Source organism: Apodemus sylvaticus, chromosome 6, assembly GCF_947179515.1.
Source record: "Apodemus sylvaticus chromosome 6, mApoSyl1.1, whole genome shotgun sequence".
NCBI lineage: Eukaryota > Metazoa > Chordata > Mammalia > Rodentia > Muridae > Apodemus > Apodemus sylvaticus.
This window is the reverse complement of record NC_067477.1, coordinates 17,513,090-17,540,333: the sequence shown is the minus strand read 5'-3', so window position 1 is coordinate 17,540,333 and position 27,244 is coordinate 17,513,090. Positions and strand designations below refer to the sequence as shown.

At 48.0% G+C, this 27,244-nt stretch overlaps 1 long non-coding RNA gene across 1 annotated transcript in view; it reads left to right on the top strand.

The window, feature by feature from the left end:
- Positions 1-5,138, top strand: part of LOC127687847 (uncharacterized) — a 44,596-nt gene extending 39,458 nt beyond the window's left edge. The window contains exon 3 of the long non-coding RNA XR_007978510.1: positions 3,811-5,138. This is a non-coding gene — a long non-coding RNA (uncharacterized LOC127687847). The remainder of the gene's footprint in view (positions 1-3,810) is intronic.
- Positions 5,139-27,244: the final 22,106 nt, after the last annotated feature.

Sequence of the window (27,244 nt, the reverse complement as noted above, 5' to 3'; positions counted from 1 at the left end):
ATTCCATTTGTAAAAAAATAAAAAATCCCAAACTGGGCAAAGCTGCCAATAGTGTTAGGAGTTGCTTGAGAGTTGTCAAGAGGAGGGAGTAAGGGACAGTGACTTAATGGGTCACCAAGGAAGGCCCCTAGGGGTGCAAAAGACTTTTTTTTTTTTAAAAAATCTTAGTGCTAAAGAGTATATCAAGTTACACACACACACACACACACACACACACACCAGACACACAATGTTTCTCTTTATACAGCATCGAAAACAGAAAGAAGACAGAAAAGAAAGCCCAAACAGAAACGTTCCATGACCGCTCTGGAGGTCAGAGGCCACTCAAAGCCAGTCTAGCAAGGCACAGTTGTTAAGAAAATAGAATGCATTCCTTTGGAATACGTCATTTATTCACTTCTGCACACCCACGCAGTGTCTGTCTGTCTCTGCAGGCCTCACTGATGGACTCTGTCCTTCACTAAGGCAGTATACCATATTCAGTAGAGCGGACTGCTCTGTGAGGTGTGGCCCAGGCTATTCAGGGGATCACATGCACAACAAAAGAGGTGAAAAGACATTAGTGGTTGATCCTCACTCCTAACATCTGGATTTCCAGTGGTGATCCTCCTGGGATGTACTTCCTGGGACATCATTTGACCTTAGTCAGGCATCTCCATAGAAACAACCAATGATGTATGAGGAACCATGTTTAAGTTGTGTGTGTGTGTGTGTGTGTGTGGTGTGTGCACTTCTATAAACATAGCAACACCCATGTGCCTATCTACACATATTGTCCTAGTTATATTTCCATTGCTGTGGAAATATAATACAATACCAAAAGCAATTTGGGGAGTCAAGGGCCTGTTTCCTCTTTCAGCGGATGGTCTGCCCTTGTGGAAAGGCGGGGCAGGAACCTGGAGATGAACTGAAGCAGAGGCCTGGGAGAATACTGCTCACTGGCTTGTTCTCCATGGTTTCCTTCTACAGCTCAGAGTCAACTGCCTGGGGTAGCACCACCCCTCCCACATCAGTCATTAATCAGGAAAATGATTTTTAGATTTGCCTACAGATCATTGGAGGGGGGAGCATTTTCTCAGTCAAGGTTTCTCTTCCAAGATATGTGTATGTTTGGGTCAAGTTGATAAAACCAACCAGCACACATATTATTACACATGCCATCCCTAAGTATCAGAAACCTTTTGCTGAACAGTCTGGTCTGTTCCCAGATGTCATCCCATTAAGTTCCCATGGGTCGCCATGTTTTAAGTATAATTGGGGTAGAGGCTTCAATCTCTCACCCTACCTCTGGGTGACTGAACTAACTAGCTTAGTGTATGAACATTAGTCTTGCCTGTTAAAAATACACAAGGCATACACAAGAATGGCAGAAACATACACCTTTCATTCACAGTTGATAATATAGCAAACCCCCAGTGTCCACGACCCAGCCCTTGCAGAAAGTGACCAGCATCTCCGGCGGCTGCTGTATCCCCAGGCTATTATTCCTTACTGCCATGGCTTGAGGAAGGCAGGCTCCTGAAATTCATGACCATCTCTCCTTGCTTGTAACAGAACTCAAAACACACATCACCCAACAGTGCTGTTCGGAGCCTTCCCAGATAGAGGCAGGGTAAGCACAGGCTACTATGAGGTGCTTTCTCCCTCCAGTGTCTGGGCTTGCTCCATGCTGTAAGGGACAGCTGCTGCAGCCCTGCCACCTCGCTGTCATGGAATATTCTAGTCGTGTGACTCTGTTACCATGCGGGCACTGACGCACACCTGGGCAGCCTCTGGCCCTTTGCTGGGACAGCTGCTTCTGCAGCTGGAGAAGTGAAGAGGCCTCAGTCTCCAGGTGCACAGGCTCCACCACCCCACCCCCAGGTGCACAGCTGGGAGAGCAGGTGCCCAGCTGTACACTCTCTTGGCTTTCCTAACTAGTGCCACATGGTGTCCCAGAGCAATTGTGTCAACACGTATTCCTGCCAGAGTCTCTTGTGGGGCCACCTCCTTCACATCTCACAGGGCTTGCGTAATTACAGCCTCTCTGGGCACAGAATCACCTTCCCTCAGACCTGCCTATTCCTGTCCCTACCTTCAAGCACATGTAACTGGGATACCCCCTGTGCCTTCCTGAACACAGAGGAGGGCTCATCTGCTGGGTGTGACATACTAGTTCTAGTGTGACTACAATAGCCACCTGTTCCTGCTTCCTGGGGAAGGACAGAGCAAGCTACACTGAGTGGGCGGCCCAAGGGCTGACATCAGGGTGCACATCTTTATGTTATTAATATCTTACCCTGCATTGAGTGAAATATTAAAAAGTAGAACTGCCACGTTCCTGCTCTCGTGCCTCTGCTCCAGTGGCCTGGATGGCCATGCACTGGTGGGAAATGGTGACCTGTTTTTATCTCGTGGAGATTCTGACTCTGAACTCCACAGTCCCTTCACTCAGCTTGTTAGGTTCCCCCTGGTGAGTCGCTACCACACCAACCCTATGCTTCAAATCCCCCACGACCCTTGTGGAGCATCTCAGGCAAACCCATGCTTGGCCGCCATGCCTTTCTCTCTTGAACCCAGATGAGCCACCTTGGAAGGAAAACTCAACACAAACTTAGTTCAGAAACAATGGTAACTCAATCTTTGAGCACAACAACTAAAACCTAATCTTGTAAGCCTTATTAAAAATCTGATCCCTCTGGTGGTAGATCTTTGCAGATCTACCATACTAGGAAACTCGAGCAGCTACATCTTACCCCTTTGCTGTCCCTGTTCCAAAGAGAACTCTCTTCTGCTTCCTGTATTCTTCTAACAGGAAGTCCCGCCTATTTGCCCAGTGATTGACTTCTTTATTCATTAGGGGATTGGTTTACAAGAACAGCACCAGGCCCATCCACAACACCCCTGAAATCCTTGTGTTCTTATATCTCTGTGTGTGTCTATTTGTGTATGCATGTGTGCACATTCATATGTGTGCACATATGTTAAGGCCAAAGGTCAATCAACCTCAGGCTGTCATCCTTAGGAAGGTTTTCTACCTCCTTTGAGACTGAATCTCTTATTTTCTGGAAGCTAACCAATTAGACTAGACTGACTAGCCAGGGAGCTCTGGGGATTCTCCTGTGTCTTAGTCAGGGTTTCTATTCCTGCACAAAACATCATGATACAGAAGCAATTTGGGGAGGAAAGGGTTTATTCGGCTTACACTTCCACATTGCTGTTCATCACCAAAGGAAGTCAGGACTGGAACTTGCACAGGATAAGAACCTGGAGGCAGGAGTTGATGTAGAGGCCATGTGGGGGTGCTGCTTTCTGGATTGCTTCCCCTGGCTTGCTCAGCTTGCTTTCTTACAGAACCCCATGAGCACCAGCCCAAGGATGGCACCACCCTCAATGAGATGGGCCTTCCATCCTTGATCACTAATTAAGAAAATGCCTTTCAGCTGGATCTCATGGAGGCATTTCCTCCAGGGAGGCTCCTTTCTCTGTGACAACTCCAGCTTGTGTCATGTTGACACACAAAACCAGCCGGAGCACTCCGCAACACTGGGGTTCCACCATGTGTGCATGCTTCGTGGGTGCTGGGGCTCTACCCCAGGTCCTTGAGCTTACAAGCCAGGGCCTTGGCTGGCTGAGCAATCTCCCTGGTCCCCATGTTCTGCCATCTCCCAGTGACCAAGAGGGATGTCTCCCACAACTGTGTTAGAAGCTATAGATGTCATCCCCAGCCACGATCTAATCCTGAAGTCTGTAGTCACCCCACCCTCCCGCCTGGCCTCAATGAGGATGCTGGGAAATGATCATCTTTCGCTCTGTCTCTCTTCGCTACAGGTTAGCCTGGTGAGGAAGATAAAGACATTTGCAACCAAGATGGTAATCACGAATGGTAATGATGAAGACCGGGGAGGCCAAGAGAAAGAGAGCAAAGAGGAGAGTGTGCTCGCCATGCTGGGCATCATCGGAACCATCCTGAACCTGATCGTCATCATCTTTGTATATATATATACCACTCTGTGAAAGGCCCCGAGCAGCCTCAGTGGCCTCGGGATGGCCACGAGACAAGGGTCCTGTGTGTCCATATTTCGGTGACCACATGCTGCAGGGAGCCGGCAGGCTCGAAGATCACACACTGCTCCATTCATGTACCTTCGAACTTTCTAGCGGGTCACCAGATGGACCCGTCCTGCCGTGAGGAGCAGACACTCAGTGAAGCACAATGAATCCAGTGGAACTCATTCAGGCCGCTGGGAACTCAGCGTCTCCAGCAGGGGACCAGGCAGGATGCCGGAAAGGCCAGTCTTCTGCACCAGCGGTGAGCACGCGGGCGAGGAGATGTTTTGCCCTGGAGTGCTGACCACATCCCACACTGGAAAGAGGATGCGTGGGGTGGACGCAGCCTGGCTGCCCTCCTCCCTGGCAGCTCGACCGGCAGGACGAGCGCTAGGTGCGGTCCGCTGACAGGCATTCCATTCGTCAGATGTTTCCAGCTGTTTGATATGGGAGATAACTTATTTTTTTCCTTTTTCATTGGCTTGATGTGTGTATCTGTTCATATCGAGGTTTATAAATCTATATTTTTAATAAATGTGCTCTATTTTTTAGCATGAACCAAATATTTGGAGAGGCGCTTCTGGATCCATAGCTCTTTTTGGTTTTAATCGCTTTTGTTCCATCAGCTGCGAGGCATCTTTATCGTAGTCATCGGGTTGTCTCAGCTCGTCTCAAGACTTGCTCTCGGGCGCTTCCTCCTCCCCATCCCTGTCCCTCTGTTCTCTCCTCCATCTCTAATTCTCCTATCCTTCCCTCCCCCTGCCCCCACCCCATCTACTCTCTCCTCTCCTCATGTCTTATCTGGAGGACATTTTCCCATAGCACCAACCAGGGTCTTGGCTGGTGTGTGCTTCAAGATTGTTGAGCGGCTTTTCGTTGTCCTGTCAGAGATATGAAACGATTGTGGGCATGCAGACCTTAGACTCACCCTGTCTTTCCTGAGAATCATGCATGAACAAGGGCCGAGTGTCAGATCAGCTTCCCGAGGTTTCAAAGGACTACCATGGAGGAAGCCGAGCAGCCCTGACTGCAGGTCACCCTTGGGACGGACGGAGCAGTCACCAGCTCAAGTGCAGTAGGATTCATTTGCTCTTGTAACCACCATTCGATTATCAGATTTTGATTTTGATTTTTTTTTTTTTTTTGTGATAGTGAGAGATGGGAATGGGGCGATGTTCAGAGCGCCAGCCATCCTTTCCTTGGTGAGACAGACGCCTGGGGGGGGGGGCGGTTGTCTCTTCAGAAGTCAGTGGGATGTGAGGGAAGGGCGACCTCCCCACAGTGAGAGTGCACACACAGTTCCTGCTGTAAAAACACCGCTGGGACAAGTGACCCTTCAAGGGCATTGGGAGGGGATTGAATGATCTCTGTTAAGGAACCCTGCACATTTTAAAGCTGTTTTCCACCCACACAAAGCTTTCTTCTCTGATGGGGATGGTTGAATAAAAATGTGTCCTGCTCCCTGGCTCCCTAACATATCCCCAACGTGGCTGCAGTGTCCAGCCTTAAGGAGAGGGTCAGTGTTCATTCCGCCAAGGGCAGACATGGCAGCAGCCGTCCCCTTTGGATTCAGATGACATAAGGGGGGCGTGTCTCCGCTTGCGCCCCTCCTTAAATGGTACCATGAAGGAGTCATTTCTTGGGCTCCACTAAGGGACCAGTCTCTTTTTATAAATCAATTACCCATGAGCACCTGGATCTGCCCAGAGAGGTCTCCTCTTCCTCACCAGAAGGATGGATACTTTGTATACAAGTCACCAGGCTCTCTTAGTAGCCGGTGAGAAGGAAAGCCTCTCACTGTGCCTGGCATCCCGTGGAGTCAGATTTTAGCCTCAGTCGGCCCAGTTCCTTTTCCTTGAGAGAAGCCGGATGCTGTTGTGGGAGGAAAGAAGGTGACGATGGCTGGAAAGACTGTCGCTTTGCCGAGGGTCAACCCTGCACGCGCACACACACACACACACACACACACACACACACACCACACACACACACACACACACACACACACACACACACACACACACCAGGGAACAACTTTAGAACTCCCTGGCACTGGCAGAATTTGACACAAATAAAGACAGGAGAGAGGCTGGTTAGGAACGTGGGAGGCATCGCAGGCTAGGGCTATCTACCAGGCTGTGTGATTCTAGAAGAACTGTAATTCTGGGCAGTGGACCAAACAAACAATAAAGGTGCCGTGGGGGAAACTGTCGGTGTCGTCAACTTCCTTGTGAGCCCGTGTGTAATTGTTCGATTTAATAAAACTTGACCGTGGCTGTATGCATTTTATCTAATTTATTTATTTTGTGACAGAGTCTCATGTAGCACAGGCTGGTCCTGAACTTGTTAGGTAGCCGAGAATGACCTTAAATTTGTGATCTTTGTGCCTCCACCTCCCAAGTTCTGGGGTCAGAGGTATGGGCCACCACAGCCTGACAGAATGCCACTCTGTTAAACAGAATTCTGTCTGGTTCGGACTGGACAAGCTCCAGTGGCTTTTGAGGTCCTCTGCACAATTTCTTGGCCGTTCTTCTACCTGGCTCTATTCTACCACCTGGAAATGAAACTGCCCTCTGTGTGGCTGGCACCTGTGGGGATCTTTCTTTTCATAGCTCAGTCCCTGTGCCTACTCTGGCTGTTTAGTAGAAATTAAAAACACCCTGGGCAGGCTCATAGCCATCACTGGACTTGCAGGGCGGGTGGGGGAGATTATTAGACCCGGAGGAGCTGCACGGCCTTCTCTTCCCATTGGTTAGGTCAACCTAGCCCAGCCTCAGTCAACACCCACCCTCTGACTCCAGCACCTTCTACCTGCTGTGGAGCATAGACAATCTCAAAAGCAGTGCATGTGCATGTGAGTGCATGTGTATGTGTGTCAGTGTATGAGTACATGCATATGTGTGCATGAGTGTATGTGTATGTGAGTGCATGCACATGAGTACATGTGTGTGAGTACATGTGTGTGAGTGCATTCATGTGTGAGTGCATTGTGTGAGTGCATGCAAATGTGAGTGCATGTGTGTGAGTGCATGTATGAGTACATGTGTGTAAGCGCATGTGTGAGTGAATGTGAGTGCATGTGTGAGTGCATGCAAATGTGAGTGCACGTGTGTGAATGTGTGAATGCATGTATGTGTGAGTACATGTGTGTGTGAGTGCATGTGTGTGAGTACATTCACATGTGAGTGCATGTGTGTGAGTGCATTCATGTGTGAGTGCATGTGGGTGAATGTATTGTGTGAGTGCAAGCACATGAGTGTATGCACATGAGTGCATGTGTGTGTGAGTACATTCATGTGTGCGTGCATATGTGTGAGTGCATGCAAATATGAGTACATGTGTGTTGATGTATGTGTGCGAGTGCATGCACGTGAGTGCATGTGTGTGTGAGTGCATGTATGTGAATGCATGTGTGTGTGAGTGCATGTGTGTGAGTGCATGCAAATGTGAGTGCATGCATGTGGCTCTGCATTCTCCTTGCTCTCTCTCCAGCATATCTAACATACCCCTCCCATCTGCCTTGCCTCTAATACCCAGGCTAGAGGTTAGATAAAACCAACACCTAGGCCTGGCTTAGGGCACCTTTTATCTTCAGCCTTCAAGTAGGGGAAAGCCCACCCACCTCCCTCCTTGATTGTTCTCTGTGGAAACAACCCATCCAAGTGCTTCCCCCAAAACCACATCAGAAACCCAGGCTGGTAATAATCCTACCACATCCTAAGAAAAGAAAAACTGAGGAACCAAGACCCTGGCCGCTGTTCTAAAATCCCCCCCTTGCATACCCTGGGCCCCTGCCTCGCTAGATATGAGGCCTCTGCCATGGTGTTCCTTCGTGAAGAGCCCTGTGTGATCAGGATGACGCTCCCACTAATGTATAAGGAACCTTGCCTCTCGTGGAGAGCAGATGGAGGGAACAGATTGCTCATACTTTATGATCATAAACATTTGACACAAATCGACACATGCTTTCCCAGAAGATGGCTGTTCTGCCCTAAGAAATAGAATCATGCAGCCTCTGTAAATTCTCTCAAGACTGTTGAAAGGCTCACTTCTTTCCTCTACATCCCTGAGAGAATGGAAGAGTCAGGAAGGGGTGTTTCAGTGAGCAGCCTCTCTTCCAGGTATGCTGAGGGTTGGCCTCACCTGAGCAGTCAGCTTGTCACTGGTCCTGGTCCCCCGGTGGCCAGCACTCCTCTATGTCCTGCCTAGGCCGGTTCAGGAAACAGAGGGCCAACAGCCTTCAACATCATAGATCAATACGAGCAATGATAGCGACTCTCAGTGGGGTTGGGCAGCATTCATCTGCTTGGGAGTAAAGGAATCAAACTTGGACAGGCACAGCGTGGCATCGGGCCTACCTCGGACAAGATGAGAAAGTTCACCATTTGCTTCTCATCTCCCTCAGTGAGAATGGTTCATGGGATTGCCGCCTCTCAAAAAGCCAAGGGCGGTCCAGATGGACTGTCCCTGCGGACTAATCATGAATGAAGTCACTTAGTCCCTGTGACTTCCATTCGGGAGGTGACAGCAGGTGCCCACCTATGGCTGTGTATTCAAGAGTAGGCTATCGTGGGTGTGCTGACTTCTGGAGTCCACAGAAGGTCACCCTGCCTAACTCCACAGGCGTTCTCCTAAGAGATACACTCCCGTCCTCAGCTGCCAATCACTACACCGCCATCCTTCTCCGGGGAGATACCACCCACTCCCCTTGTCATCCTCAGAGACTCGTTATCCCAGTCACTGAGGTCATCGCAGGACCACACTGGGTTCATTCTTGTTTTGTTTCTGGTTCTGAAGAGTTCGCTTCCATGTTCCTAGTTCTAAAGACTCCACTGTAGGACTTTGAGCTCTGAGGTCCTGAGATTGTCTTGGTAATGGAGAGTCCTGTGAGTGAAGCTTAGGGGCCAGTTGTGATGGCACCGAGAGGGTGGCACGGACGCCCACGCTCTCACCTGTCATCTCTGTCAACAGAAAAAGTTGGTGGATAATTGTAGGTCCTGGGGGTGGCTGAGCAGTAAATCCATAGTCCATCTAGCTCTCCTTACCTAGGACATACACTTTTTTTCCCTGAACATATTTTTTTTAAAACAAGAAATAGCTATAAAATATGGAAAGAAAAATCTAAATTCAAGTTTGGACTATCACATTTATTGGCTACTGACCTTTAACCAAATCCTCAATGTTTCTGAATATTCCCTTCCTCAGTGTCTGGTGAATTACATCTCAGTATAAAATGATTTGGAGTGGATGCTTTAACTAGCCTAACCAAGCAAAGGCTGATAATGTGAGACGTACAGGCTTCATTCACAGTGAGGCACGATACACGATTCAGAGTCCGTAATGTTAAAATCTTTTTCCCACAAAAGCCGAGGGGAACTGTACCTGGGATGGGGCCCCAGTCAGCCGCAGAGACATCTATTCTGAAGAAAGTGGAGGTAACAACGTCATGCTGGAACATGGGTGAGGCGAGCTCTCCAGCAGATGCGTGGGGTTGTGCCCACTCTTCTACTCACAAAGGAAACAAGTAGAAAGAGCAGCTGTGGGGATGGCAGAGCTGTGGGTATCCTGAGTCACACGGCAGGGGGGAGGTGCTGGAAATCCTCTATAGAGATGGGCTCTGGAGTGTGGCTCCCCTCTCGTTCCAGGTGAATGTCAGAAGCAACTTAGTGAGGTGGATGGAGAAAATGCTCCGTGGCAGGGTTCAGATACCTTTAGAAATTATAACATTTATTTATTTGTTTGTTTATCTATGTGCACACACACACACACACACATACACTTGCATGTGGCCCTTGTAAGAAGCTAATTTGTGGGTATCTGTCGTCTCCTTCCACCTGGTGGTTTCTGGGGTCCACCTCAGGCCATCAGGTGTGGGAGCATTGCCACCAGCTGGGATAAACTAGACGCTTTTGTAGGAAGAGACAGAGGTGGGGTAACAGCCACCAGAAGAACTCACAGCACACTGTGTCTCCGGTTGCAGCACAAATAACTTCAACAGGGCATCAAGGCTCCCAGATAGTGAAGTAATTGGGAGCAATTATCAACTCATTACACAAGGACAATATTACCCCGAAACAAAAAACAAATAAAGATTTTCCCCCAACTGTACCAATGGCTAACCTGGGCATAGATACAAAAGTCATTTTAAAATTAGCAAGTCATGATTTACAATGTAATATATTTTGACAAAATGAGGTCCCTCTCACAAATGCAAAGTTGATTTAACAACTGAAGAAAGGTCGCTGTAGCCTACCACATTCACAGAATGGAAAAGAACACAGAGGCCACACAAGAGGTGCAGAGAAGCGGTTGTCAGCATCTGGTATTCACTCTCCGTCTCTAAGAAATCACGTCAAACTTCCTCAGAATAGGACAATTTAGATACCCCAAGTCATATCTACAAGCAGAAAGTATATTTCAACATTTTCATAATTATAAAAATTTAAATCTTTTCCCTCCTAAAGCTGGAAGCAGAATGCCAATATAAAATTATGAATTGGCTAAGAATAAATTTTTAAAATATAGATAAGTCCTGTGCATAAAAATGAGGGACCTTAGCTAAAATTCTGAAAGAGCCAGGCAAGGAGTGGCTTTTGGATCTGCAGGGGAAATGTCTCGCCACCGTTAGCATTCATTTTCTCTACATTTGAATTATGTATTCAGCAAAATCCCCTTCAAATCTCAGATGCCTTTCTGGGTTGAAACTGACAAGATGACTCTGAAATGTATGTGGGAATTCTATCCCAGCTAGGAGATGTTCTGGAAGAAAAACAAGCGCGGGGATTTCCGCCATTTAATTTCACGATTCATGATAAAACAAACAACGTGTTTGGGGCTTGGTGGAGAGAGAGAGATATCAATGAAATAGAATAGGAACATCTAAAAATAGACTCATATCTAACAGAACAATTGATCTTCACGAAGGTACTAGTGCACTGTGATGGAGAAATGAGAACTTTTTCAACAAAGTGGAAGTGGCTGAGTGTGTGTGTGGGTGAGTGTGTGTGAACCTGGCCCCCTTCCTCACACTGGGCAGGACATTGATACAAAGACCACGTCATAGGTACATCTATAAGAAAACACAAGGAACCATCCACCCAACCTGGAGGTAGGAAAAGAATTCCTACATAAGACACAGAAACACTCGCCGTAAACCATCAATTGATAGTCCAGATGTCATTAAGCTCAGAAACTCTGTTCACTAAGGCTGGAGACATAGCTTTGAGGTAGTGTGGTTGCCTGGCACACTGGAGGGCCTGGATGTGACTCTTGGAGCTAAGGAGGAGGAGGAAAAGAGGGAGGTGAGGAAGGGAAGGAGAGGAGGAGGAAGTTGAGAAGAAAGGAGGAGCAAGGGAGGAGGAGGAAGAGAAGGGATGAGCGGGAAAGAAAGGGAGAGAAGAAATAATTCTTGTACTTATCAAAACCACCATTAAAAAATTGAAAATTTAAGTCATAAACTAAAAAAAAAATTGCAATGCGTTAATCTAATGAAGGACCTCTAATCAGAATATATAAGAATTATTACAACTTGGTAATATAAACATCCTGGTCCTTTATTTTTCATAAGCAAAAGACATGACCATAGGGATATAAACAAAGGGAGACACACGAATGACAAACAATCAGATGTAGGCAACTCTCATGGTCAGGGAAATATCATCTGCACACCGTGTCCTGGATAAAGATAAAGATCTTGCTGTGACTTCCAAAGCCGTTCAGAGTCTTTGCTACATCACCTAGAGAGCAGGCTTAACAATTTCATAGTGCATCATGCATATCTTTTCTGTGCACCTTGTAACTGATAAGAAAAACCCAGAGTCTCGTGTGGGTTTAAAATCGCCCAGCAGTGAAACTCTGGATGCCTGAAAGACCAGGCGCTTTCCAGACCAAGTTCTTTCTTCCACATCTCAAACTTGTTCTGTGGTGGCTGGCTGACACAGACATAGCTCCTACTAAGAACACGTCTGCAGTGGTTGAGAGCACTGCTCAGTTGCTGGGGAAAATGCTTGCTATACAACTATGAAGGCCTGAATTTGGATTCCCAGATCCCACGCAAAAGCCATGCAAGACAACACATATGTAATCCCATTTCCAGTAAATACAGAGACAGGAAGACCCCTGGGGCTCGCTGGCCAGCTGATGTAGCGGAATCAGTGAGTTCCAAGTTCAGGAAGAGACCCTGCCTCAAAAAGACAAGTTGGAAAGCCATTGAGAAATACACTGGATTGTCAACTGGTGACCTCCACATACACATGTGCATATGTCCCACAATCACACGCACACGCACACGCACAAACGCAAACACACACACACACACACACACACACACACAGAGAGAGAGAGAGAGAGAGAGAGAGAGAGAGAATCCATCCCTTCCATCCCTGTCTTTGAGCTTTTGGTCCGTCATGTGGTTCACTGAGTTAAGTGAGACTCAATATTCCTGCTAGCTTTTCCTGCTGGAAACAGCTAAACTATATATGAAAGTAACTGCGAATGACATAAATGTGCTTCACAAACCTCAAGGTAAATGAATATGTTCCTAACTCAATATCCCTTTAGGCAGAAACCGCAGAAAAGGATCGCAGATATGGCAGCATCACCTGACACAAAGGATTTAGCATCAGCATCCTTACCGCTCACATCAAATGCCTGAAACTGCAGATGTTAACAGGCTGTTACCGTGGAGATCTCTTCAGCAGCCCCCAGCCCATCCCTGGCATTTCACATCCAGGAAGTCGTGAGCCCAGAGGTCCATCCCCATGAGGACCACTAATGCCTCTGCTCCTAGTGCTGTCTCGGGTACAGTCAAGTCTGCAGAGGACACAGCTGCCTGTTAATTGGAAGAAGACCTGACTGGTTCTCCTGACCTCACTTGGGAGTGTGACACCCTCGCCTGATGGGGAGCAGACTGTTGATCTTGTCAACAGCTGGCCACTGGATTTTCTGCTCTGGGAACCTTGTCCAAATGGAGAGTTTTTCTTGGCTTTGCAAGGCTGTCAGGTTATAAATAAGCATTTCTGTTCCCAAATCCAGATTTGTAGAATCACCCATGAGCTGTGAGTCCAAATGGAGCACTGCCTGCCCCATGGGGCTGTGTAACCTGCTAGATACGGTAAGGAGGGAGCTGGGGGAGTGTGTGAATCTGGGTGTGTGGGGGGGGGGGCGGGGAGCCAGGGTAGAAGGAAGGGGCCATAACTTACAAGAGATTGCAAGATTCTGAATAAGGACCACGAGTTCAGCTCTCTACGTTCAAATAGTATGTTTCCTACTTGTCTTAGTCAGTGTTTTACTGCTGTGAACAGACACCGTGACCAATACAAGTTTTATAAAAGACATTTAATTGGGGACTGGCTTACAGGTTCAGAGGTTCAGTCCATTGCCATCGAGGCAGAAGCATGGCAGCATCCAGGCAGGCATGGTACAGGAGAAGCTGAGGGTTCTACATCTTTATCCAAAGGAAGCCAGGAACAGACTGGGCATGCTCAGACATCTAGGAGGAAGATCTCCAAGCCTGTCCCCACAGTGACACACTTCCTCCAAGAAGACCACACCTTCTAATAGTGCCACTCCTGGGATGAACATATACAAACCATCACACTATTTATGAGCCAGAGATCCTTCACCAGTTACTCTGCCTGTCTGGACACATCCACCCAACCCCACTCCGATGTTCCCATTGCTCAGACCGGAGCTGTCCACAGTAGGTGTGACACATAGTAGGTGCACAGTAAGTACTCACTGCGTTGGATTGATCTTGAACTGTGCTCCCCAGAGAGCTGCGGCCACCAAACATAAATCACTTCGGAGGAAGAAGAGGCAAGAACCCAGCTGCACAGACGCACAGCCACGTAGAGTCCATCACTAAGGGTCCACGCAGGATCCACGCAGAGGCTCAGCGTGGTTTCCTTCCCAGTGGAACCTCACTTCATTTAGTAAAGGTCATGCTCAAAACATGTGAGATCATAGTCAGATGTGCCGTGTATTCATCTCACCACCTGAAATGCTTGGGCAGGAAGATGATACTGCATCTCCGTAGTACTTCTCTGCTCTTCCAGGGAAAGCAGAGAGCAGGCTCTGGGGTTACAGTGACGGTGGGAATGATGGGGATGGGGATGGGGATGGGGATGATAGTGATGGGGATGATGGGGATGGCGGTGATGCTCATGCTGATGTTCAGAGAGAGTAACCTATGACCTATTTTTAAGGCCTGAAACGGACTCTACGGCACTTTCCAATTCCCTTGGTATAAATCGCTCCAGTGTGTACATCAATGCCGTAGGACCTCTTCTGAGACTCTGAGAGAGGAAGATTACCTCTGGAGCTGATTCACGACACTGTGTGACGATGACATGAAACGCAGCCTCCCCTGACTCCAAAGGGGGGTGGTGGTGTGCATAATGACAGAGAGAACAGAGAAACCCACCAAGTGACCATCTGAAGGGTGAAGAGAGCAGGGGGCATGGGAGACGATCACCAGGCACCGTGGTACACCTGCTCTGCTCAGCTGGAAGGGGGTGCAGAGCGAATGCCGGATCACGACTGTGATCTGATCTTTGGTCTTAGAACACATTGCCCTCTGAAGTGTGCAAGACATGCAGAAATAGTCGAAGCCAGGCCGGTGGAAGCAGGCTCATTCAGGGCTCAGGAAGAGATGAGGTTCCCTGGAGCTAGACTCACAAGACTGGAAAGTCTTGTAGGAAACGTGAAGGTAACACTCTGCAGTCTACTTGAGAGCCCTCTGCTCGTTACCTAAGCAACAGCAGCATGGAGACCTTTGAGTCTGAGGGCCATGGTTCAGGTAAAACAGTCAGGGAAGGGGACCAGTTTCCTTGCGAAAAACAGAACTGCCCCTTCTGCTATGTGACAACATTTGGGGAAGTCACCATCTCAGCAGAACAGGGCTTCACCAGACACTTAATTAGCCAGTGGCTACATCCTGGCCTCCGGCCCTCCAGATTGTTTGTCTTTGGAGCCTGAGCGGAGTGTACGTGATCATGCCTCGTGTGTCAACCTTTGCTGTCTCAAAGATGCTCAAAATTCTTGTTGGTGCCCCCTGTTGCACCCCCAGATGCACCTAGCAGTCTTCATCAAATTTCCACAGACTTTCCCCACCACGAGCCCTCCTCTGAGACCACGGGACTCACTGACTCATTTTGTCATCCACCGACGGACCACATGTGAAGCAGTTACTCTGTCCCAGGCACCACGTACAGCTGGAGACCTCAGAGCTCCGGCTCTGAGACACGCCGGCTCGCCACGAGAAGCTAGTGTGTAGCTGGGAAGATGGAAGTATCCTGTTACCCATGATGCCCCACTCTATCTAGAATATGGTAGAAAATAATGAAAACCTTCTTAGAATTCTAGAGGCTCTTCTCGAAGGATGTGTAGACTTTGGTCATGGGACTCAAGGTGTAGTTGGGTGGCAGAGGCAGAGCCTGGGAGAGAAGAGTGAACAGATGACATGCCCAGACACAAGCTCTCACAACTTTCTGCTGTCTGGTGACACTAAGTTGTCTCCAAACCCAATGCCTTCAGATATTTTTTATTAATCATTTCATTCATTTATATTTCAAATGATATCCCCCTTCCCAGTTACCCCTCCACCAACTTCCATTCCATCCCCACCTCTCCCCCTCCCCATCACCTCTATGAGGGTGCTCCTCCACCCACTCACCCACTCCCACCTCTCCCCTCTAGCATCCCCCTATCTGGGGCATCAAACCTCCCTCTCCTCCCATTGATGTCAGATCAGGCTATCCTCTGCCACATATGTATCTGGAGCCCTGGCTCCCTCCATGTGTACTCTTTGGTCCGTGGGAGCTCTGGGTGGTCCAGTTAGCTGATTGATATTGTTCTTCTTATGGGGTTGTAATCCCCTTCAGCATCTTCAGTCCTTCCAGTCCCCTAGCTTTTCCACTGGGGTCCCAGGCTCAGTCCGATGCTTGGCTGTGAGTATCCATATCTGTATTGGTCAGGGGCTGGGAGAGCCTCTTGGGAAATGGCTGTGTGTCTTCAGAATTTTAACTTCACAGTTTTCTCATGGTATGGGCATTTAGACCCCAGGCTCACCTGAGTCTTCCCAGCTCAAGGAGGAACAGGTTGACTTTTGGTTGCGTGTTTATCAATGCTCCTTAATCTTGCTATCCAGCCTCAACTTCTGAACTACTTGCTTATGAAAAACGGCACGGGCCATTGTCGACTCCCTAAAATGTTTAACTGTCAAAGATAAACCAGGCTGAGCAAGAGGCTGCAGGTTGGGCTCACCCTGGCTCCCTCCTCTGTTGAGATCCTCTTAAAATCTACCCTTTTGTTAGGAATCAAATATTAATGGAGAGGGTGAATAATTCACTGTGTGTGCCTGAGGAGCGCAGAGGAAGTCCCCAGGGATATTTTGGTGCACCGGGTACTCTACAAGCACAGATCTTTGTACCAAGTGAAAAGGGGAGGTCCTGGTTGCAGGATGGGCTCTGAAGCCAATCTCACTCCTCACTGGGCCTGTGTCTTCCGCTTGCCTCTTGGGCCCACTCTCCATGCTGCCCCCTCTGCTCCTGCTCTGACAGGCTGGATCACGCGGTTTGCAGTGACAGGCACCGGCACCTCTAGCTTCCATTAGTGGAAAGCCCATTTCTCTCACTTGTGCTCACTCTACAGGTGTGATAAAAAAACAACAACAACAGCAACAGCAACAACAACAACAACAACAAACACCACCCAAAAGCAACTTGAGGAGGAAAGAGTTTGATTCATCTGATAGCTCACACTCCAGCACTGAGGGGAGTCAGGGCAGGAAACTTGAGGCAGGAAGATGAGGGCACAGAAGAAGGCTGCCTGTTGGTTTGCTCCTCAACACTTCCTCAACCTGCTTTCTTATACCATCCAGGACCGCCTTCCTAGGGGATGGCACCGCCCACAGTGGGCTAGACCCTCCCACATCAATCATCAATCAAAAAAAATGCTCCACAAGTTGCCCAAGGGCAAACACAAAACACTATTCAAAGAGTAAACTGTTCTTCAACCTTCCCCACAGACTTGGTACCGCAAGGAAAGACAGAGCCACGCGTCCCTGGGTGATCTTTTCCTGTCTGGGCACCTTGTCTATGTCAGAATATAGGCCACAGAGGCAAGATTTCTTGTGTTCAGCAAGACAATGAAAAGAGACTGAGAGCCAAGGCTCTGAGGAAGAGCCAATGACAACAATTCATTTGTTTATCCATTTATTAATTTATTCGATCAACACATAGCCGAGTGTCTAATGTATGCTGGCACCTGGCCAGGGCTACACCAGAGAACAGAATAAATGAATGGTCCATTCTCATGGAAGGCCAGGTCTGTGAAGACAAGTCCAGAGGAGTAGCCCTGGTGGCCAGGTCTGGGCTCTGGAATCTCTTTGGTTCCAACTAAGATAAAGGAATGTTCAACTAGGGGCGGCCGTGGGCAAACACTACAGTTATCTTCCCAGGGCAACTTGAACTTGTGGTTGAAAGACTGTGCTTGGTCTTGACTGCCTACTGTGTGGCAAAAAAAAAAAAAAACAACCCAGATTTGTTCACCCCTGAAATCCAGTCTCGATGTGAACAAAGTGGGGACAGTCACACCCGCTGTCATTTATTCTATTTATTAACTTATTTGCTAAACTAAAATTTGGTTTTACTTATTAAAAGTCTGTTGACTAAAGGGAGTGTCACATATAGTAAGTAATAAGCTCCTCTATAGGTTTAAATCTCACTCTTGGAGGATCGGCATTTTAATATGATGTCTGTTAACAGAGACTGAGGGGAGCTTCCGGTAAGAGTCTCTACCATCAAGTTACCCACCCCGGTGTCTTGCATGGCAGAAATATACCAAGAAGGGAACCATGGGAAACCTCAGTTCTAAGCAGACCATGGAAAGCCCATTACTGTAATGGGAAGCCTCACAGTGAAACTAATAATAAAAAGACAGAGCAGCAGCGACCCAGCGGCAGGGTGGTATTAAACCATCAGGGGCTCGGTGCGACTGCAGTGCGACTGCGGTGCACAGTAAACTTTCCAGGGGCTGCAGCATGTTTGCCGTCAACCCCCACTGTATAGACCTTGGGTGAGGGACTCAAATTCTACAGGCTTCTTCCGTCTTAAACAGAGGAGCGATTTGCCTGCCTCATAGTGTTGGGATTATAAGATCAGCTGTCACTGACTTAATGGTAAATACTCAACAGCAAGAGAGGCCCAGGAGTATCTGCTAAATGTCCGCTCTTAGCTCAGTAGTGTGGACCTTCCTGCAGTACTGTTAGGAAACACACAGTTGGGCATTCCGTATCCACTACTGGTAAATAGCCAAAGGCGGGTAGCAGCTAGTGACTGAAGCAAGGCCCTCTCACCGGTCAGCATCTACTCCATCGTGACAGGTTACATTACAGAGTGGCTCCCTGTTTGACTTCACTTGGCAGCCAGGCACAGATGGAGCACACCCCTGACGTTCACTTAAACCTGCCTGGACCCTGGGTGCTGCTACTTGAATGATTTGGATGGAGGCTGTCACCATTTCCAGAGAACAAAAGTTTGCCTTCCTCTCTTTCTAATCCAGGTTCCATTTAGCTCTAGTGGCCTGCTGACAGAAAGTGCCGCCTTCCCCACGGGAAACAGACAAGCACACAGAATGGTTCTAGTTACAAACTGCTGGGCACCCAGCAAGGACCTGCAGAGACTGCATCCTCCACTGTATACCCCTGATCTGGAATCGCCAGCCTCCGCTGGTCCCTAACACACCCAGAGCATCCTTTGCATTCCTGCTTATTGGGGTGAGTCTTCTAGTTTCTGGTAAGACACAGTGTGTTAATCCCCAACTCTATCAGGCACTTGTCATGGTGCTATAAAATCTGGGGCTAAAGCAAGATCTGGGCAGATGGCTTAGTGGTGTGGTTCTCAGCTTGTGGGAGGGGTCCAGCGACCTTTTCACAGGGGTTGAATATCAGATCTTCTGCACATCAGATATTTACATTATGATTCATAACAGTAGCAAAATTACAGTTATGAAGTAGCAACAAAATAATTTTATGGTTGGGGGTCACCACAACATGAGGAACTGTATTAAAGGGTCACAGCCTTAGGAGGGTTGAAATGGCTGGCTTTGTGGGTAGGCATGTCTGCTGTATAGAATGGGGACCAGAATTTAAACCCCTATAAGCCACATCAAAAAGCCAGCTGTAGTCACACACCTGTAAGCCCAGAATTGTTGGGAGGACTTGAAACAGGATGTCTGGGCCTTGCTGGGCACCAGCCTACCCCCACACCCCACATTTAGTGAGAGGCCATTTCTCAAGTGAATAAAGTAGGGGGTAATACTTGGCATGTATGTGACATGACATGTAGAAAGAACACCTGACATTTTCATCTGACCTTCATACATGGACCACATACATGTACACATGCAAACACACACATGTACACATACATACATACATGTTCACACATGTACAATACACATATGTTCACATACATGTACACATACATATATGTTCGCATACATCATGTATACATATACCACATGCACACGCTCATACACATAGATTAAAAATAAACAAATGTCATTGAAGGAAGGAGAGTTTAGATGTTCACCATTCAGTGGTATGGTCCATCATGGCTGTGAACTCACGGTGGCAGGAACCTGAGGCACAGCAGGAACGGCAGTGTCACAGGCAGGAAGCAGAGAGTGATGACCTCTGGTGCTCAGCTTGCTTTCTCTTCTCTGTTCAGCCCAGAACTGCACCCCATGGCACAGTTCTCCCTACTTCTAGGGAAAGTCTTCCACTTTAATTAACCTCATCTAGAAAATCCCTCAAACACATGCTCAGAGGCTTGTTTCCACGGTGATGCTGAGACCCATTAAGTTAGACGATCTCACCATCTCTGAGCCTCGCTTCCTCTTCATTTCCTTGGTGACTATGAGTTTGGTCCTTACAGCCTCTGCACAGGGTACTGAGAGACCAAGGAGCCATCAATAAACTGTAAAGTTCTCCTGTAGTTAACATATTTCTCTCACAGCCTAGAGGAACAAGTCACCATCAGAAGGTCCATTTCAGAGTCTACTGAGATCCATCCGCTAGTAAAGAGAGTTAAGACTTCTCCAACCCCCACCCTCCTCAGATACCCTGCTACAAAACTTGCACTCCCCTCCCCTCAGTTGGCTTTCTCCAAACAACCCTCCTGTGAGCTGTTTCCTTCCAGAGAAACTACTATCTGAAGGGTGTGGTCTCCAAGAGTTGGATGTTCATGTCAGCCTGTTGAGAATTTTAAAGTTAGGAATAATGTGCACATATCATGTGCTCTATATCCAGACTTGCCCCTCTCTTTCCTGACGGAACACCATGGCAGGACCTCCCAGGCCTCTGATGTCCCCAGATCCTGCACAGAGACAAGCACAACTGCTTATGTTTCTGAATTAGAAACAAAACTGCTTTCCTGCCTAAAGACACTTACCGAAGCAGCTGCACAGAAAGAAATGAGGACACACACACACACACACACACACACACACACCTCTTCCTCAGAAGAGGCAGCTGAGACTGCTCACTCTATAAAGAAATTAATTCTGCCCAGAAATAAATCCCCAATGCACTGGCCTAGGAGAGCATTAGCAACTGTGGTTACCCCCAGGCAGAAGGCTCTCCCTGCAAAGGCTGGGTTGACTCACTGCTCAGATCTCCTCCCCACACAGCAGTTTGTCTGAGCCTGAGGGATGGGCAGCAATTACAGAAGGCTAAATATTTCAGCAGCCCAGAGGGGCTTCCCAACAGCCAACAGGAAGCCATTTTTCTTCCTTCTAAACTGTTTATTAAAATACAGAGTTAAACCTGGCGAGGGAATACATTTCATACCTCTGCCTGCAATTAACCAGCTACTGCAATACCAAAGTTTCTGTGCACACTGTTAGGCAAAAAAAAAAAAAAAAATTGGAGGAACCCTGAGAGTTCCCAACATGAAATCAATTGGATTCTGATCCGAGTCTCCTCAGGAACTAGCCAGTAGACTGTTGGCGAGACAGTCTCTGCTCTCTGAACTTCAATGGACTGGCATAGCAGCACCTTCTGGTCAAGCACAGGAATGCTTATGTGAGAAACAAGGGCAACCCCAGACAGCTGCTGCGACCAAAGGCTTCTCTCTTCCACTCTCCACACCAGCCCGTGTGTTTCTGGATGCAGGATGTAGAGCCTGCCCAGTGACGGAACTTTGATTGATTGATTGATTGATTCATTCATTCATTCATTTTAGATATATTCTTTATTTACATTTCAAATGTTGTCCCCTTTTCTGGTCACTCCCCCGAAAATCCCATAAGCCATCTCCTCTCCCCCTGTTCCCCAATCAACCCTCCCCTGCTTCCCTGTCCTAGTATTCTTCTACACTGTGCCATAGAGACTTTCCAAGACCAAGGGCCTCTCCTTCCTTTAGTGTCTAACAAGGCCATCCTCTGCTGCCTATGCATCTGGAGCCATGGGTAACACCATGTGTACTCTTTGGTTCATGGTTTTGTCCTTGGGAGCTCTGGGAGTACTGGGTGACTCATATTGTTGTTCCTCCTATGGGGCTGCAAACCCCTTCAGCTCCTTGGGTCCTTTCTCTAGCTCCTCCATGGGGGACCCTGTGCTCAGTTCAATGACTGGCTGAGGGTGTCCCCCTCTGTATTTCTCATGCACTAGCAGAGCCTCCCAGGTGACAGCTATATCCAACTTTGGTCAGCAAGCACTTGTGGGCATTGATAATAGTGTCTGGATTTTGTAACTGTATATGGGATGGATCCCTAGGTGGGGCAGTGTCTGGATGGTCTTTCCCTCAGTTTCTGCTTCACACTTTGTCTCTGTATCTTCTTCTGTGGGTATTTTGTTCCCCCTTCTATGAAGGACCAGAATATCCATACTTTGTTCTTCCTTCTTCTTGGGCATCATTTGATATGTGAAATGTGTCTTGGGTATTCCAACTACAAAAACCTATACTCAACTGGAAAATCTGAATGAATTGGATTTCCTAGACAAATACCAAATACCAAAGTTAAATCAGGATCAAATAGACCATCTAAACAGTCCCAAAACCCCTAAAGAAATTGAAGCGGTCATTGAAAGTCTCCCAACCAAAAAAAGCACAGGACCAGATGGTTTTAATGCAAATTCTATCAGATCTTCAAAGAAGACCTAACACCAATACTCTTCAAACTATTCCACAAAATAGAAACAGAAGAAACACTACCAAGCTTGTTCTATGAAGCCACAATTATGCTAATACCAAAACCACACAAAGATCCAACAAAGAAAGAGAACTTCAGACCAATTTCCCTTATGAATATCAATGCAAAAATACTCAATAAAATTCTTGCCAACTGAATCCAAGAATGATCATTCAGCATGATCAAGTATGCTTCATCCCAGGGATGCAGGGATGGTTCAATATGTGAAAATCCATCAATGTAATCCACTACATAAACAAACTCAAAGGAAAAAAAACCACATAGTCATTTTATTAGATGCTGAAAAAGCATTTGACAAAATTCAGCATCCTTTCATGTTAAAAGTCTTGGAACTTGGATTCTTATTGCTAGATGTCACCATGGTAAAACTAGTCCCCATCCATGGCGGAGTTAAGAAAGGATGTTCTGTACAACTGCATACTCACGGTGAACACATCTCCGGGGAGCTTCTGGGAGGTGGCTTGTCATTTCCAAGGGATACCTTGAGAATTCAGTAGATATTTTATAGTCTTGAATATCTGCATGAGTCTATGATAACTGTCACCTGGATGGGATCTAGGTGAATTGGGTCTCTGAGCATGCCTGTGAGGGAGTATTTTCATGCACTAAATTGTGAGACTATTCAGCCTTATTGGTGCCTGGGACTGCTCCCTGGTGTATATGGTGATCCTGGAGTATATGAAATGCGAAAAAGAAGCCAAGCTAGAAGTTATACAGTCAGCCCTCTCTGTCCCTGACTGTGGGTGTGATGTGACCTGCTTCACACTCCTGCCTCCTTCCTTCCCCTGACTGTGGGTGTGATGTGACCTGCTTCACACTCCGGTCTCCTTCCTTCCCCTGACTGTGGGTGTGATGTGACCTGCTTCACACTCCTGCCTCCTTCCTTCTCCTGACTGTGGGTGTGATGTGTCTGGCTTCACACCCCTGCCTCCTTCCTTCCCCTGACTGTGGGTGTGATGTGTCTGGCTTCACACCCCTGCTTCCTTCCTTCCCCTGACTGTGGGTGTGATGTGTCTGGCTTCACACCCCTGCTTCCTTCCTTCCTGCCTTGATGGACTGCACCCTTGGACTATGAGCCAAAACAAATCCTTTCTCCCCGATGCTTTTGTCAGGGTGCTTCCATAGCAACAGGAAACAAGCCTAAGGCAGCATCTCTCTGTGTTGCAGTTACTTTGTCACCAGGAAGAGATGGACCCTAAGAACTTTTGTTTTATCTCACGATGTTTTAATGGGCAACGAGATGGAAAGAACCTGGGAGCCTGATGTGACAGACAAGCCTTTCCCTTAACCACCATGGTTCTGATGTGGCAGACAAGCCTTTCCCTTAACCACCATGGTTCTGATGTGACAGACAAGCCTTTCCCTTAACCACCATGGTTCTTGATCCACTGGAATTTCTGACAAGGAAAATTATTAATGTTTGTCTGCATTTGAGACATTTACAGTGGAGTGATGTGTTACATGCATCTGATAGTGACTTAGATCACCCACCTATCAATGTGTTTAAACATGGGGATTTCATCTGTCCCTCTAATCAGCTAGGTAGAAATCAGTAAATTTTCAGTGAATACCCTCTGAAGCATGCACAGCTCAAGGTCTGGAGGATATGCAGTGTCTTAAAGAATAAATGAAATTTGAAATCCAAGGTGTATGGCATGGCCGTGATGATAACAATGACAGCATGATGATCTGTTATCAATGCCCAGAGTCGGCAGGCCAGTGCCTCCTAGTGACAGCCAGACAGCCGGCTTGACAACCAGAGAGCCGGAAAGGCTGGGCCTTCCACCTTAATGGAGAGGGCAGAGTGTTAGATTATCTGGAGCCTCAGGAATCTCCCTCGGGGCCAGTGGACTGTGGCTGGAGGCGGATGCTCAGGAAAGGTAGTCAGCCCATCCCCCAGCCCTCCTCGAAGCCCTCTTGGGTCCCCTGGCCTTGGGGCACAGGCCCTGCAGATGCTGAGCCCAGGACACAGCTCATACATCCTTGGGTTTTGAGGTCTAGACACTGCTTTCTCGTCCAGATGTGGCTTCCCTCTTGGAAATGCGTTCTCTGCTGAGCTCATTCTTTGTGTTTCTTTCAAACCAACCCTTATGTGGGAATTCTCTCTCTCTCTCTCTCTCTCTTTTCTCTTTTTCCTTCTTCCTTCCTTCATTCCTTCCTTTTTTTTCCTTTCTTTTTTGTTGTTTTTCTGTTGTGAGATAGGCCAGACTAGGCCTTGAATTCTTTGCTCTTTATGTCTCAGCCTCCCAAGTACTGGGGTTGCAAGCATGAGCTACTGTACCCAGCATTTATGAGGGTACCTTTGATGACCAAGTCTAAACCATATATTTAGTTTCAAGAGAAGCTGGGAATTGACTTCTGAGATCTTGGGGATTTGCTCTTAAATAAAGAAAAGGGGCCAGAAGTGTTAAGTGATGTGACATGACCCTATGTTGTCAAGCACTCAGCTTTATTTAGCTGGGAAGTCCTTTTGCAAAGGCGACGTTTTGGGCAGGGGGCTTGTAAGCCAACATTAAGATAGTAAGTGATTTGGTCAGTTGAGACCACTGAAGACAAAGGTCCAATTCTGACTCCACTTAATTGTTGTTGATGTTGTTGTTGATGATGATGATGATGAGGAGGAGGAGGAGGAGGAGGGGGAGGAGGATGTTTTTTCATATATTATGCCTCTCCCCTCAGTTTCCCTACCTCCACTCCCAGTTCCTTTCCCCACCTCCCCACTCCCCCAGATTCACCTGAATGCACTTCTTACCCGCTGGGTCCTGGTACTTCTTAGCTATGGTGTATGACTGTGGGTGTCCTTGAGCCAGCCTTGGTCATCTGGAGTGGCAGCCTGGCAGGCCTGGGTTCAGAGGCAGGGAAGCTGAGCACCATTCTTTTCTGCCCACCAACTGGTCTAATGACCTTCAGTGTGTGATGGAAGTGCCTTGGGACTAAGTCTCCAGACGTTTTACGTGGTAGCTTGGACCAGATGGCGTCTAAGCATCATTCCGTTTCATCCTCAGAACGGCACTGCCCCATCTGACAGCTCACAGTGCATCTGGTTTCTAGAGCCATTTTCCCTCTTGGCTCTTAGTCCCTTCTGCAGGAGTCACCAAGAAAAGAAGTAGCTTCCCCAAGAAATCGGATGGTCCAGCTTCAGTAAATGTGCACCTGATGTTTCCCAACTTAACAGCTACTGGGGAGGATTTTGCAAGCACAGCACCACGCCAACACCTTCTAATAATACCATCTCTCCCCAAAGACCTGCTGCCAACCTGTGGCAGCTAGCTGTCCGCTGATTCATGCACCCTCAGAAGAGGACAATGCAGCCTGGAGGAGTCACACCTAGCTCCCTCACCTCCCACAGATTGGGTGTCCTCCACCCTGGCTCCTAGGAGGCAAGGGGCTTCCTCGGGTCCGCTTACCTGGGAAATGCTTCCCCATAAACTTGCCAACCTGTGGCTTGGGAAATTCCAACCCCTGCCCTGCAGGAGCTTGTCCCAAAGGCTAACTCCTGTGATCAGGCTGCCAAGATCCTATCACATCTATCAAGTGACCTGATTGGCCACAGGCCAGTCTCCTTTTCTATGGCTCAGTTTCCCCTTCCTACAACCTGGAGATTAAAATACCAATTGCAGAGAACTGGTAAGAGCATTCTGACACCTTGGGCAGGTGCTGGGGTCTGTAGGTCTGTAAATGTTACTGATCCAGCTCCACCTTATTACCTGGGCACCCTCTGTTTCTGGATGGCACCCTTCATGGGTGGCCCTCTCTTCAGAACCGTTTCCTAGAGTCCTCCAGTTTCCCTCTAGACTACCCTCACAGAGAGTCTCTGCCTATCTATGATCACAGCGACAGCCCATTTAAATGAGCTAAGCACTCAAGCCAGTCAGTGGCTGATTTAAGCAGAATGGATTATGTCCATAACAAATCATGCTAAGTTTTAGTGATAAAATCTTAGCTCAAGGGAAATGGGGATCTGGGTCCCCACCAAAGGTATTTACAGGGTCTTTGATGCCCATTAATCATACACACCAGCACATGCACATATACACACATACACAGATAAGCAAACACATACACATGAACACACATATACACACATGTTGACACAAACACAAAAATGTGCACTTGTTCACATATACAAATATATACATGCATACACAAGCACGCACCATGACTAGACATTCCCAGAGCTGGTGAAAAGTTCACCACGCTCTCTGAGCCCTTGGTGAGCCTGTACTCCGGAGCTGAGCTCACTCACGGCGGGTGAGGGATTTGGAGTGGAGCCCACCAGCCCCTCTGTACAGTGTGTGCCCTATTCATCCTGAGACCTGGAGCCCAAAGCCCTGGGCCCCTCTTTCCTCTCCGCCTTCCTTTCTCCCCACAACAGACCAATGTTTGGTGTGCATGCTTTGGGGATCAGCCTCACGGGCCGATGCTACAATAGCCTGTCTGGTTGTTGCTCCAGCCTAGCAAAAAGGCCTCCCAGTCATCACCATTTCCAGGGGCACAGACCCAGGGTACGCAGCCGCTACACAGGAACAGACCCTGCTCACTGAACTTTCCATGCGGCACCATCTCCACCCACCACAGAGAACGCAGTGAGCTCTGAAGGTGAGGACACTGCACATGCTGCAGCCCAGGAAGTCACCAAGCTCTCGTGGCACAGGTCTAGGGGCTTCCCTCCTATCCAAGTGACCCTCCCCTTGGCTATCTGGCAGCGGGTTTCGTGCCCAGGCCCTGGAGTGGTCCATCCTAGCTGTCACAGTGCAGCTTTGAATACAGGTGCTCACCTACGTGGTTCTGTATCACTGTCTGCAAACCGAGCCCCGCCCTCGATGGCCGCTGTGGCCAGGATTAACCCGAGGAGCCAAGCAAGGACATGCTGTGGTGGTGAAACTCATTGGGCCTGGAAACCCGCCCCAGGAGCAGCGAGTTTGCTTAAGCAGGAACAGTTCCCCATAGAGATAGTGTAAGAGGCGGAGCTTCCCTCCCTGAGTCCTCTGCTCAGCCA